This window comes from Notamacropus eugenii, chromosome 2, assembly GCF_028372415.1.
Source record: "Notamacropus eugenii isolate mMacEug1 chromosome 2, mMacEug1.pri_v2, whole genome shotgun sequence".
Taxonomy (NCBI): Eukaryota; Metazoa; Chordata; class Mammalia; order Diprotodontia; family Macropodidae; genus Notamacropus; species Notamacropus eugenii.
Genome location: NC_092873.1, coordinates 209,160,013 through 209,172,069, shown reverse-complemented (window position 1 = coordinate 209,172,069; position 12,057 = coordinate 209,160,013). Strand labels below are relative to the sequence as shown.

The 12,057-nt window shown below is 37.1% G+C and overlaps 1 pseudogene; it reads left to right on the top strand.

Annotated features, from left to right (window-relative positions):
- Positions 1 to 7,289: 7,289 nt before the first annotated feature.
- Positions 7,290 to 8,072, top strand: LOC140526752 (small ribosomal subunit protein eS1-like; annotated as a pseudogene).
- Positions 8,073 to 12,057: the final 3,985 nt, after the last annotated feature.

Genomic DNA, 12,057 nt, shown 5'->3' with positions numbered 1-12,057 from the left:
CTTACAAGTCTCTGATTCCAAATCCAGAATGCTTTCCATTGTACTACTCTGCCTGTAGTTGATCCAGGCTGTGACTGAAGATTTCCAATGAGGGAGAATCCTTAGGTAGCCCACTCCACTTCTGGATAGCTCTCATTTTTAGGATCTATCTCCTTATCTCAAATCTAAAACTACCTCTTTGTAACTTAACATCTACAAAATCTACCTCTTTGCAACTTACTGCTTCTAGCTTGGCCCTCTGGGGTTAGGGTACAAATCTAATTGATCTTAAGGAGCTAGTTCCTCAAAAACTTGAAGACAGAGATCATGTTCCCCCTAAACCTTCTCTTTTCCAGGCTAAACACCACCTTCAAGTAATTCTGCTGCTAACTAGCCAAATAGGCTATTTAGTTTCTTAGCTTACTTGTCTCTAAAATGAGGTTAACATCATCTACCTTTTCTTCCTACTTCATAGAAATGGTATGAGATTAAAGGAAGATAGAGTGAAAAATCCCTGAAAAATAAAAGTGTTGTATAAACACAGGGTATGATTATTATTTTTTCAATAATCATTAGGAAACTGGGGAAATATACTATTTGATGCCCCAGTCACAGTGACATAAATTTATAGCTTTATAAAGGGACTTCATAAATCATTTAATCCAACTCTGCTTCCATTTTACAGATGAGGAAGCTGAGGCCCAGAGAAGTCCAAAGTCACACAATCTCCGTCAAGAATTGAATGAATTCAATGAATTCTCCAACTCTTAAGTCAGATAGTTCTTTGCAGCTATGGACTTTAAATCAGAAACAGACACAGTGAGTCAAAAATGTAGATTTTGTGGACTACCTATAGTTATGGCTGAGGTGACTCAAAACCCTAGTAACTGAAAGAGTTTTTAATCTGCTCTTGATAGAGAGTTTTTTTTCTTTTAAATCACTGTACCTTAGAAAATAGTGAAAAGTCTATCACGTAATTCTGAAGAATGGAAGCCCTGAAAACAGTAGCAGAGAAAAGGTTGGCAGCTAAGAGGACAGCAGAGATACCTGGGAGAAGCAAGATGAAGCCCTATGGAGAGTGGAAACATTACATTCAGAACAGAGACAGAATGTCGAGTATGGACAATGTACTTGCCAGGGGTGTGACATCTCCAGCAGATAGAAGATAGGTAGGAAGGAAAGAAGGAATGAAGAACCATTTATTATGTACCCTCTATATGCCAGGCACTGTGCTAAGTGCTTTCCAATATTATTTCATTTGATTTTATTATAACTCTGAGAGGTAATATTATCTCGTTATATAGTTGAGCAAACTAAAGTAGATAGAGTTAAGTGACTTATCCAGGGTCACACAGCTAACATGTAATCTGAGGATGGATTTGAACTCAAGTAGCAAAACAATATAACCAATGGACATTAGCAGCTTCTCAGTGTCAGGTGTGAATAGTCTTGTCTGTGCATATGTTCTGGCTCACTAATTCTGCTATGTGCCCCTTTATGTATATTTCCTTGACATATAAATTTCCCATATGTTTGTCCTTCATATATGTTCCTTTATCATGTTTGTTTTATATGTTTTTTTATCTAAATGGTGGTACAGTAACCGATGAAAGGGTATATAACACTTGTACATGGGAAGGATCTTTTCTTATCACTTTATGTACGATGCCATTTGATTAAACTTCTTTTATTTTAAAGTATACACGTTTGTGGGGGATCATGAGTTATGATTCTGAGAGGGTATTGAGTGTATAATTCTATGGGTCCTGTGAAAGCTCCATAGCTACTTGTTTCTAAACAGTCAGTCAAAAAGAGGATAAATTTCTACATGAATGAGAATCCTTAGTGTATTAACACTGAAAAAACAAACTTACACAAATACAAGTTAGGGAGTAACTGGATACAGTTATTAAAGGAAATAATCTGGGGGTCCTAAAGTATCATCCATGAGGCATTAAAAAAAACTTGTCAACTTTTAAGAGCATATTCAGTTTTATGAATTTTTTAAAAAGTCTAATATGTCCTTTTTTTGTCTCTTACTTGTACCTAATTCCTAGTTCTGCTTTCTACCCTTCCCTCCTCCCAAAGTATGGTATAACAGAATCAGAGGACTTGAGTTCAAGCCCCTGCCCTGCAATTTATTGCCTTGTGGCCTTAGTTAAGACATTTAACTTCTCTGGGCCTCAATTTCCTCACCTGTAAAGTAACGGAGTTAGATGTCTAAGGTCCCTTTCAATTCTAAATTTATTGCTATTGTGCTCTTAAGATAGAACCTTTCTTTGTAACAAAGACAAACAGTAAAGCCAAATCTTATTGATAAAATTACTGTCTGGCAGTATATGCAAGGTAACATTTACACCCTCATTTCACTATTAAGTATAGGGAAATGGGTATCAGAATTTATTCTTTGGGACCAAGATTGGTCACTGCAATTGGAATGTTCAGAAGAGTACAAGCAGGCTAGTGAAGGACCAAGGGAGGATTGAGCTTGGAGAGTAGATGATGGAGAATAGAGAAATAGCAGATGAAGGAGAGATTGGACTTGTTCTCATTGGAAGAGTGAATGAGGCTGATGACCTTGTGCAACTTTGCCTCACTTAAATCCAATTCACTCATGAGGCAAGACTTCACTCTGTGATATCATTGGTCCTCTTTGAAAACAAAAGACAAATAACCGATAATAACAACCAGCATTTAACAGAGTGCCTGACACTAAATTTTTTTTGATATCTTGTTTTTACATAACTTTAATTTTGCCTTTTATCCTTCCTCTGTCCCCTCCAACAAAGAATTTCTAAGAAAGAAAAAAAGAAAGAGGAGTAAAACGATTTAGGAAAAATCAATCAATACATAATAGATTTAGCAAATGTTGAGTGGATAAAACTGGAGAAATTTGCGTCAAGAGGAAAATAACCAAGTCCAAAATGCTACCCTAGACCTACTATTATTTGGCCTGTTTAAGCAAAATGTAGATGAAACATTCAAGAAACCCTATTTTTCAACTGAGTTCACCCTCAAGTTAGGTCAATCACATGTTACTGAAACTGATGAAAACCAACTTACCCCATCTCATTTAGTCCCAAACTCATTATGATATTTCAGTCTTGATTCTGGATAATTATAACTCTTAAGACCCAGTAAATGGTTGCTTGGCCCTTTTCAAAGTAGTCAAGTGACCAACTTTTCCTAACTGGTTTGTTTACTAGCACTTAACCAGCAAATTAAGACAAGAAACTGCCTAAAGAGGGAGAAGATATTAATTTTTATTGGAGTTCCATGACTTGTGCACAACATACAATCAATATTTTATTCGCTAGAGGACACTCAGATTTCTCTTCTCACAGCCTGGAAATAATAAAATAATCTTGAACTCTTTAGAAATTCAAATAGGGAGAGCAGTACTAATTTGAATCAGGAAAAAAAAAAACAAAGCTAAAAGGCATTGGAATTTCTTTGTTTAAAGTTACAAGGAAAAAGGCACAATAAGGCATTCATAGAACCATCAAAACTTCTTTCAATGTGTGTCCCTTGGATGGACCTGACACAATCATGAAATGAGTTCACCATGATGATTACCTTTTGGTATGGCAAGATCAAAAGAAAAAATGAAATGGTCTTTAAAAATTGATGCTTGCAAAGCCCATTAAAAGTGACGAGTAGCCCAGAGAACTGATTATTTGAAAAGCTTACATTTTCCATACATTTTAAAGAGCTCAAAATTCATATTTTAGCAAAACCTGCATTTCTCAGGAGCCAAATGGTATTTGCTAGGAGCTTCTCAAAGTTTTCAGGAAAAGAGCACAGCATCGTCATCATTGTCCACAGCAGCAGCAGCATATTATCTAGCATTTATGTAACGTGTTAAGGTTTGCAAATTACTTTTATATATTTTATATAATTTTGTCCTCATATAACTCTAAAAAGTAAGTGACTTTTTATTATCCCCATTTCACAGATGAGGAACCTGAGGCTGAGAGAGGGTAAATGACTTGTCCAGGGTACAAAGCTAATAAAAACACACATTCTAATATTTTCTTTCAGAAATTTCTCCTCACAGATGGATCATATCAGGTTATTGGCTAGTCTGATCCTGCCAAATGCCCTCCTGGGTCCTGTACTTAGTGATATTCTATCTTCTTGTTAGAGGGGCTTAACAATTTATCTGGAATTGTCTCCTGGGTTGCTAATTGTCCAGGATTTCACTGATTTGACCAATATTTTATTGTACATGCCTGTTCTAGTGGAAGTAATATAGTGGAAAGACAGCTGGATTTGAAATTACAGGACATGTGTTTGAATAGTGGCCCTGCTATGCTGTGTGATCTTGGACATTCACTTTACCTCCTTTGGCCTTAGTTTCTTTTATATAAGGGGATTGGACTAGATGACCTCTGAGGCTCTTTCCAGCTCTAGATTTAGGATTCAGTAAGCATAGTGAAGTGAAATTGTATTTGGGGTATTTTATCATCCAAATAATGTAAATGTAATGGGAAAGAATACAGTTGGTATAATGCGGCAATGGTGACATGGGAACAGTCTTAATCAATGTGTCATATTATGATTGTTTTTAAAAAATTGCTTTTGGTAACCTCTTCTCCCCTCCCCCCCACTCAAACTTTAACAGACATAGTTCAGATTTCTTTGTATTTAAACTGGTCTTCATGGCTATTTCCTGGGATCAGTAGAGTTTAGAACACACCTAAGAGATCAGCAAAGACCAGATTTTAGAGTGGTAGGGTAACTTGCCCCACATATGACTATATGGGTATTAAGTACCATGGGAGATGGAAATTTCTACTCTATCAGAAGTATTAGGAATACCTATCAATCCAGAGAAAATGCTTCCAGGCCCCTTTTGCAGTGATGCTGCCTTCCTTTGCGTTTTAGAAATGTCAATTTGGCAGTTGTCTGGAGTAAGAATTGAAGAGATGAAGCAGGGGGACCAATTAGAAGGCCATTGCAATAGTCCCTATTAGAGATTAAGGCCTACACTGGGATGATGGCTGTGTGACAAGAGACCATGGAAAAAGGATACTTACACTTCTCTCTACACAGGGTCAGCAGTAGGTCCATGATACAGAGCTGTTCCAAGGACCCTGAACACTTTAGGCAGCACCATATGACTAATTAAAAAAAAATTCTAGGTTTGCTCTCCTGTTTTCCGCCTGCAATGCCCCTCTCCTATGGACTGATCCCTGGAGAAAACAATTTGAAATGGGGCTACTATGGTATTTAAGAAAATATGGGTTTCTGGTTCCTAGTCGTAATTATCATTATGGTAATTCTATGTCCTTCTTAATGTTCTTAACATACAAATTCTCCCTTATTCCTTTCTTAGATGAACTTGTGGGAAGACTATGTTGTCAGTCAACTTGCATATATTAAGTGTCTTCCATGTGCTAAGGGCTGGGGATACAAAGAAACACAAAAGAGCCTTCATTGTTCTAAAGGAACTCAAGTTTAATGGGGGGGAAACATCCAAACAACCAAATATGCACAAATGAGGCATATACAGGATAAACTGGACTTAATTACAGAGGGAAAGCATTAGTATTCTGGGGGATCTGTAAAGGCTTCCTGTAGAAGGCAGGACTTTAGAGGAGCCTTAGAGGAAGTCAGGGAAGCAAGGAGGCAGAGGCGAGGAGGGAGACAGTCCTCGGCATAGGGGAGATAACGCACTCTATTTCCTTAAATAAAAACCTTCTGAAGTTCTTTTTTGTGTGTATGTGAGATGAAATGCCAAAACAGGAAGCCAGGCTCTGTTCATTCCATCTGTGATGCCAGCTCCTATGCTACAGCTTAGGTATTTAGTTTCTACTCATGTACAACTGATACGATAATCCTACAATTGAACTTGTTGAGTGAAGGTGTGAACAGCCCTGACAAATATAAGATCATCCTATCTTATAGGAGTCAGGTTATCTGAAACAACAGATTGTCCCAAAGGAAAATGTTTGCATTTCTCAAGAGAAAGTGTTGTAGAAAGATAACCGGAAAAATTCAAGAGTTAAAAAAAAAGCTATTCATTCCAATCCAACAAGCATTTACTAAGGACCTATTATGTGTCAGGCTCAGTTTTAGGGACTGGGATTAAAAAGACAAAAAACAAGACAGCCCCTGCCCTGGAGGAGCTTATATCTTATAGGATGGGTGGTCAGTGGGGGAATAGAGAAGAGGTGAAGAACAACACATATGTTGATAAATAAATACAAACTATAGGGGTAGGACTTGGACCTGTATTTGACTGTTATAGGGGACTCTGAGGTGAGAAGATACCTTCTATCAATCCAGGTTGGCACCTCTCTGACACTTTTTAACAGGTCTGAGTTTGACTGAGGCAGCCTCCCATTCAGTGATTAAGGCTTAAAAAAATGAGGCAAATCTTGACCTCTTAAAAAAAAACATAGATCTGGGAGGAGGAGACCCTCAGGGTTTCTGGCCAAAACAGAAACAATTGTTATTTACATTCATTCTGAGCCAATCCGGGCCCAAACAGTGACCAAGTAGGGCTGGTCTGGGACCACAGTGATTTGTGGTTAAGGCTGGTCTTTAAGAGAAAAAAATCAAACCAAAACAAAAAAAAAGTTTCAGAGATTAAAAGATTAAAATTTACATTCCCTTTGGCCAGACCATGGCAGGTAAGGGTGTGATACCCTACATGGAGAGAGAAGAAGGAAGGAAGGGAGGGAGGGAAGAAGATAGAATGGAAGAAAGAAAGAAAGAAAGCAAGAAAACTGTGGTGTGAAAAGGCCAGGGTCCCCTACTGCAATCTGAGCCATGTCCAGCTGTCCTGATCTATATCTTGCCACTCGCTGTCCCCTAGGGCCCTGGAGAAGAAAGGGAGTCCAGCGACTTTGCATACCCTCCCTCATTCAAATCCAATTCACCTTCATGTCATGGCATCACCTCCCTGATGTCATTGTCCTCTTCCAGAATGAAGGACAAACAGCAGCAAACAATATCTGAGACTTATAGCTTTGGTGAATTTTTGGAGTATTGAGAAGTTAAGCCCAAGGTCACATACAGCCAGTATATGTCAAAGCCTAAACATGAACTCAGGTTTTTCTGGCTATAAGGTCAATTCTATCTATTATACAACATTCCTGCCCCCCTGCCCCCACATCTTACATATTTATACATACCCATATATTTTATATATACATACATATATGTATGTGCATATACACAAAATATTAACAATTGGGATAATCAAAGAAGGCAATGTGACCTTTTGGTTTTCCTAGAGCAATGGTTACAGCAACAATAAATGCTTCATAAAAGGTAGTTAAAAAAAGGGCAAAGAGGAAAGTGGTTAACTTATTTTCAAAGATAGATGATGTCAAGGTACTAGCTATTCTCTTTCTCTACACACACGTATATAAACACACATGTATATATGTATATATACACATACACACATATACATACACATACATACATATATACATACGCATATATATGAAATTGGCAAGACATTTGTCACAAAGACTAAAATTACGTCTGATGGTCTTAAGGGTCATGTTTTTGAAATAAGCCTTGCTGTTTTGCAGAAGGATAAGGTTGCTCGTGTGGTACATGGCCAAAAAATGGCAGATAATGATTGAAGCCTATGTTGATGTCCAAACTACTTTTTCTGCTTCTTGTGTTGGTTTTATCAAGAATCACAGCAGTCAGATCTGTAAGATCTTTTTAGCCTAGCACCAACAAGTTTGTCAGATTTCCAAGAAAATGATAGAAATCATCACTCAGAATATAAATGACTTGAAAGAAGTTGTTAAGAAACTGATTCTAGGCAGTGTTGGAAGCAATGTAGAAAAGACTTGCCATTCCATTTACTTTCTCCATGGCAGATTTGTTCCAAATGTTGATGCCTAAGAAGCCCAGATTTTAAATGGGAAAACTTATGGAACCAAATGTGAAGGTGGTGACTCTGGAGATGAAATAGGTATATGAGTAGAAAAAGTTGATGGACACGAGCCAACAGTTCAAGGATCTGCATAAAACAAGGACTTTCAAAGTTTGAAAGATAAAAAAGGCAGTATGTAGGAAGCCTTCATGAAGAGTCAAGGCCTCTGAGAAAAGGTTTCCAAAAGGGTATCTACCATTTACATTTATGGAAAAGTGGACTGATGTGTGCTTTTTCCCAAAATATCTTAGATCACTACTTTCATTGCCAAACAACAGTTATTTAGCATTACAAATTAAACCTTTGCAAGGTTATTCCTAAGTGCAGATTCACCCATAGATGATAATTAATGCATGGTTTAACATAAACATTCCAAAAGGAATTTTATATCTTAGAGTATGACTGATTCAGTGTAAGAGTATACAAATTTCCATTATTATGCTTCATCTTTATTCTTTTAAAATTTCTATGATCTATCCTTCACCTTAAGCTAGTTTGAGAAGGCACATCTTTAGACATTGTTGAGGCATGTTATTGTCACTTCAAAGCTGCTTGGCCAGCTGTACTTACACATCATGTTTACATGTAATGTACAAGAACACTTTGGCTGTAAATTTTCAGCCCCAGTTTTCAGGGTATATTCCCATTTGTAGAATGTGGTATGGTGAATTTGTTTTTAAGTCTAGCTCCCTGATAACATACTGTCTGTGTATGACCCTGTGTAATTCACTGAATTGTTGGTCTGCATCAGTGGATTATTCTATTTCAATAAAATCAAAAATACAGACCAAAAAGGAAAAAAAAATGTATTTTTGCCCTTTGGGTCAACAGAAGCCACCATATTTGGCTATTTTTATTTCCTAAAATTCTACTGGAAGCTTTATTATTTCGTGTTAGAGTTCTTTGTGCTTTGCGAAATTGAGGAAAAATAGAGCACATATAGCGATTGGGGGAGTGTTGTTTGGCACCCAGATAAGGGTAGCTGTAATGGTTAAGGATCTTTGAGTTCATAATAAATGAGGATTTGTGGATGGAAGTGAAGAAGTTTTTTTGGGGGGGGGTGGTTCAAGGGGACATAGGATGTAATAGCTGACTTTCAGTATTTGACATGTAGCCTGGGAGAAAAGGATAGGATTTGTACATCTTGGTCCCTAGGATAGAACTAGGAGCAGTAAGTGAAAATTGCAAAGAAGCAATGATGTGAAGAAGATATTTCCTAACAGATCTATGGATAAGTGAAATGGGTTGTTTCAGAAGGTGCTGTGTTCCTTGAAAATGGAGGTCTTCAAGAAAAATATTGATCACTACTTGTCAGTATCTTGTAATGAGAATTTTTCTTCCATAATGGGATAGACTAGATGGTTTGAGAGTCCTTCCAGCTTAAACCATCACTTAAAAAGCAATAAGATCTTACCATGTGTCAGGCACTGTGTTAAGTTCTGGGGATCCAAAGAAAAGTAAAAATGAACTCTGTCTTCAAAGAGTTTATATTCTAGTGAGGAAGACAATATGCAGATAACTACATACACATAAGATGTATACAGAGTAGATAGGAAGTAATTTCATCTCTGAAATTCTTGTCCATCGTTCTTGAAGAGATTCGTGACATCAAGATTGACTTTGATTTGAGTGAGGGAGGGTTGTACAAGGTCACCAACCTCACCTTCTTCTCCTGAGCCATCTGGGTCCAGTGGCATGATATTCATCAGGACAACAGGAGATGGCCCAGGAAACAAAGTGAGGTCCTGGCCCTTTCAGGCTTAGATCTTATCACAATCTTACTTTGAGTGAGATACACCCATTCAATGAATAGCCTTCTTTAAGTTACTCAAGGGATGACCCCTTTAATCAAAAACAAATTGGGAGGGGAAGACCCTCAGGGTTCCTGGGTAAAAGAGAAACAATTACTATTTAGTTATTACATCCACTCTGTGCTAGGTGGGTGGGGACCTGTTTTTCAGTCTATGAGCTCTAGAGTGAATTGGGTTTAAGGATTCATCTTTGAGCAAGAAATGTAGCCAGTAAACTCATTAGCCATGGAGTTTACCTTCCCCTGGGCAGAACACCAGAGGAGAGAAGAGGAGGGAGGGGAGGGAAGAGGAGCTGCTACTCACTCATGGCTTGTGTTTGTCCTTCGTTCTAGAAGAGGATCATGACATCAAGATGGTGACATGACTTAGAGTTGACTTTGATTTGAGTGAGGGAGGGCTGTTCTGTAACTCTATGTGAATTAGTTCATGATAAAGGTATTTTTGCTATTTCCTTCCCCGAGTAGAGAAGTTCTTTAGCTCTCCGAAGGGCTATCCACAGCTGTAGGGTGTTGGCTAAATGTTGTTACTGATATTTGAATATCTAAATAATCTTTGTTGTGGTCCATCTACCTGTATAGGACTTGGGTGGGGGGCTATCCCATTGTTAGCAGGGCAGATAATCTGGTCCTTTTTCCATTAATGATTGCTTCACCCAGATGCAGTCAGGTTATGTTTGGTAGATATTATTGTTGAACAAGTTAGAAATAAACAAGAGTTCTTTCTTTCTTGACCTCTTATTTTCATCTAATAAGACTATAGTACCTATGCCCATTGTATAAGTGGGAGAATGAATAGGTCATCTAAAATGTTTACTCATTTGAGTTTTAGAATAGAAAGAAAGGGTCAGATTTGGCTAGATGAGTACACTATATTCTAAGTGTGTTAGAGTTTTTTAGAAATATGTTAACTTAGGATACTGGAGAGAAAACAACGTATTAAATGAAGAAATTAAAACCCTTTCTTCCAATATATCTATATGGACAGGATTTTTAAATTCATTAAATTATCAAATAATTTGAAAGAATTTATGTGTTTCTTAAAATTCTCAACATACCAAGAAAGTAATATATTGTTCCACAAGAATGAATCATTGAAGAGCAAACTTATGTGTACACAACTGTTTTTTGCTCTAGCAGGTGAATTTGGTGGCCAATGCATGAGTACTGCATGACTGGAGCAGTGAGCATAGTGGTGGAATGGAACTGGAATGTTGGTCTACGTTAGTCTGTGTTACTAGATTTTCTTGGATGAACTCCCTGTTATCATCCATTAAGATCTATGTTTAGGTACTGCATTAGCATCTTTGGCAAAAAAAATAGGGATATGACAAATTAAAAAACAGAAAGAAAGCATGGATTTATTTTATCTCCATGATTCTAGTTATTCAAAATTTTAATGGAATCAAAGAATTTCAGATTTGTTATCACTGAGGTCATCAAGTCAACCCATACTAGGAATCCCTCTTTTACATTCCCACCAACTGGTTATACAGCCTCCATTTAAAAACTTCCAGTAACTCACTACCTAGTGAGATGACCTATTCCACTTTTGAACAGTTCTAATTGTTAGGAAATTTATTCTTTTACTGACTTAAAAACATATCTTCCTCTCATTGTTCCTAATTCTTTCTGGAGCCAATAAAAAGAAGTTTAATCTCTTTTCCATATGACTAATTGTTCAATTGATTGGAGACAATTATATGTCCTGTTAAATCATCTTTTTTTTTTTTCTGGACTAAAATCTTCATTTCTTTTAGTATATCTTTATATAGTATGCTTTTGACTATTCTGGCTACAATCTAGTTTGAATAGACTGATATATTTTAGGGAATGAATGCAATTCATCCACTCAACATTTATTAAGCACTGATGTAAAGTATATGTAAAAAATAGACTCTGTGGATACACTATCCACAAAGAAATCATAAGAAACTTGACTGAATTCTGAATATAGTATCTGGCTATGGAATTCTTCTGAGTTACCAGCCCTACTACTATGTCAAAAAAAGAAAGTGAAGACAGTCTGTCTTCCAGCGTTCATCGTCTTTATTTCTAAGTTCTCATGGACCATACATTTATTATAGGTATTCTAGAATTTTGTAAGGAATCAAAGTCAAGCTTATACTTCAAAAATCCATCTTCTTCCTCTCTGAATACTAGTACCACATTTGACCATTTTCACTCCTGCACTACCTCTCTCCTTCTAAATGTTTTCTCAGTGATCCCTTATCCAGGAAATAACTGTACGTTCTTTCAGGATTCTGGGATGTAGTTCGTCTAGCACTTGATCCTAGAAGCTTGAACGCACTAAGACCCTTATGTGATCTCTTACCGTTTCGTTTATCTTGCATTGCACTTTCCC